Genomic DNA, 3151 nt, shown 5'->3' on the forward strand with positions numbered 1-3151 from the left:
TGGGAATCCACAGAGGCACGTCTAGGCTGTCCTATAAGGTTGTTGTGAGTCAGAATTGACCCCATGGTTGTGAGTTGGGCTTTTGAGTAAGATTGCTTGGTCCTACAGTATATCTATTTCAATTTGTCTGAGGAAGCTTCGTACCATTTTCCGCAGCAGTTGTGGAGTTTTACAGTCCGATGAGCAATATGGAATTACTCCATATTTCCACATCCTCTCCAGCATTTGTTGTTATTATTATTTTTCATTTTGTTATCAGTGTCAGGTAGAGTGGTATCTCATACTGTTTATATATGAATTTCTTAAGTGGCTTGTCTTCCTAAGCTTTCCTTCATATATTTTCTTGCAACCTAGATGTCAACTCTGGTGAATTGTTTATTCGGGTCTTCCGCCCATTTAAAATTGCTCTATTCAAATCTATTATAATATTGATGTAATTAGCATATCCATATCTATTCATTACTAATAATATTCATCTCCACCACTTGTCTGTCAGTTTGTTGTACTGTGGTGGCTTGTGTGTTCCTGTGATGCTGGACAATATGTCACTGGTATGTCAAATGCCGGCAAGGTCACCCAAAGTGAACAGGTTTCGGTGCAGCTTCCAGACGGAGAACAGACAATGAAGAAGAATCGATGCCTCACTTCAGAGGAAGAAGCTGCTGAAACCATATGCATAGCTTTGATGCATGTTCGTATACGGAAAGCCTCAACCAAGGAAGCGGAAAATTGCCGGACATACTGCCAGTAGATGGGCCCCTCAAGTCTGAGGGCACTCCAAATGTGACTGAAGAGGAGCTGATTTCATTGGGGAGAGTCAACCATGTTGATGTGAGTGGGGAAAAGCTTACGGACGTGGAGCTTCCAGGTCTTCATTTGCTGATAGGGCACAAATGAAGATGAGGAGAAAACAGCTGGATGAGTATGTTAATGAATGTGAATTCAAATGTGTGAAGAATGAATTTAGGAAAATTGGCAGTGGTCAAAAATGAAATGAAGAAAGAACATCGATATCCCCGGCATTAGTGAGCTGAAATGGACCATTGGCCATTTTGAATGAGAAAAAATCATACAACTTACTACGCCAGGAATAACATAATCAAGAGGAATCTTATGGCATTCCTTGTCAGAAAGGATGTTGCTAAATCCACCATGAAGTACAATGCTGTGTGTGAACTGATTATATCTGTACACCTTCAAGGAAATCCCATCAATAAGATTATTTCAAATTTATGTCAAACCCTGAAAGGCTAGTGATGAAGAAATTGAATAATTCTACCAAGCACTTCAGTCAGAAATCAATCAAACATGCAGTCAAGAAGCATTGAGGTATTGGTGATTGGAATGCAAAAGTTATAAGCAATGAGGAAGGAACAGTTGTTGGAGAATATGGACTGAGTGACAGAAATGAAGCTGGAGATAGAATTTTGCAAAACCAAGGGCTTGTTCACATCAAGTACCTTTTGTCCACAACATAGAAGGTAACTATACACATGGATTTCCCAAGATGAAATACACAGAAATGAAATTGGCTACATATGTGGGAACACACGATGGAGAAGCTCAATATTAGCATCTAAAACCAGACCAGGGGTCAAATGTGGAACAGAACATCAGTTGCTCCTATGTAAGTTCAGGATAAAACTGAAGAAAATTAAAGCAAGCCCATGAGAGTCAAAAAACAACTTTGAGATTATTCCATCTGAATTTCAATAACGTATTTGATGTATTAAACAGTAATGGCAGAAGACCTGATGTGTACATCAAGAACATCATTCGTGAAGAAAGCAAAAGGTCATTAACAAGACTGGGAGAAAGAAAAGATCAAAGTGGATGTCAGAAGAGACTCTGAAACTTGCTCTTAATCGTAGAGTAGCGAAGGCAAACGGGAAGCAGGATGAAGTTGTGGAGCTGAACAGAAACCGTCAAAGGGCAGCTCAATAAGACACAACCAGATATTATAACAAAATACACAGGGATCTAGAAAAGCAAAAGGAAAGAACATGCTCAGCAGATCTGAAATGGAAAGAACTCAAGAAACTTTCAATCTTTGAATTGCCATTTTAAAAGATTTTATAGCAAACTTTTGAAAATTGCCAGAAGCATTAAGAGAAGATAGAAAGAATACATGAGTCACTGTACCAAAAAGCACTACTGTATTCACTCGAGTATAAGCTGAGTTTTTCAGCACATTAAAAAAAAAAAGATTTTATTGGGGGCTCGTACAACTCCTAGCACTATCCATCCATCCATTGTGTCAAGCACTTTTGTACATTTGTTGCCATCATCATTCTCAAAACATTTGCTTTCTACTTGAGCCCTTAGTATCAGCTCCTCAATTTTCCCCTCCTTTCCTGTTCCCCCCTCCCCCATGAACCCTTGATAATTTATAAATTATTATTATTTTGTCGTATCTTACACTGTCCGACATCTCCCTTCACCCACTTTTCTGTTGTCCATCCCCCAGGGAGGAGGTTATGTGTAGAACTTTGTAATCAGTTCCCCCTTTTTATCCCACCTTCCCTTCATCCTCTCGTTATTGCCACCCTCAGCACTGGTCCTAAGGGATCATCCGCCCTGGATTCCCTGTGTTTCCAGTTCCTATCTGTACCAGTGTACACCCTCTGGTCTAGCCAGATTTGTAAGGTAGCATTGGGATCATGATAGTGTGTGTGTGTGGGGGCAGAGTAGGAAGCATTTAAGAACTAGAGGAAAGTTGTGTGTTTCATCGTTGCAACACTGCACCCTGACTGGCTCGTCTCCTCTCTGCGACCCCTCTGCAAAGGCATGTCCAGTTGCCTACAGATGAGCCTTGGGTCCCCATTATGCACTCACTCTCATTCACAATGATATGATTTTTTGTTCTTTGATGCCTGATACCTGGTCCCTTCTACACCTCATGATCACACAGGCTGATGTGCTTCTTCCATGTGGGCTTTGTTGCTTCTGGGTTAGATGGTCGCTTGTTTACCTTCAAGCCTTTAAGACCCCAGACGCTATATCTTTTGATAGCTGGGCACCATCAGTTTTCTTCACCACATTTGCTTATGCACATTTGTCTTCAGCAATGATGTCAGGAAGGTGAGCATCATGGAATGTCAGTTTAATAGAACTTGTATTGAGGGAGTACTTGAATGGAAGCCCAATATCC

This window comes from Echinops telfairi, unplaced genomic scaffold, assembly GCF_000313985.2.
Source record: "Echinops telfairi isolate 266 unplaced genomic scaffold, ASM31398v2 ScPeMD7_36;HRSCAF=134, whole genome shotgun sequence".
In the NCBI taxonomy this organism is placed as follows: domain Eukaryota; kingdom Metazoa; phylum Chordata; class Mammalia; order Afrosoricida; family Tenrecidae; genus Echinops; species Echinops telfairi.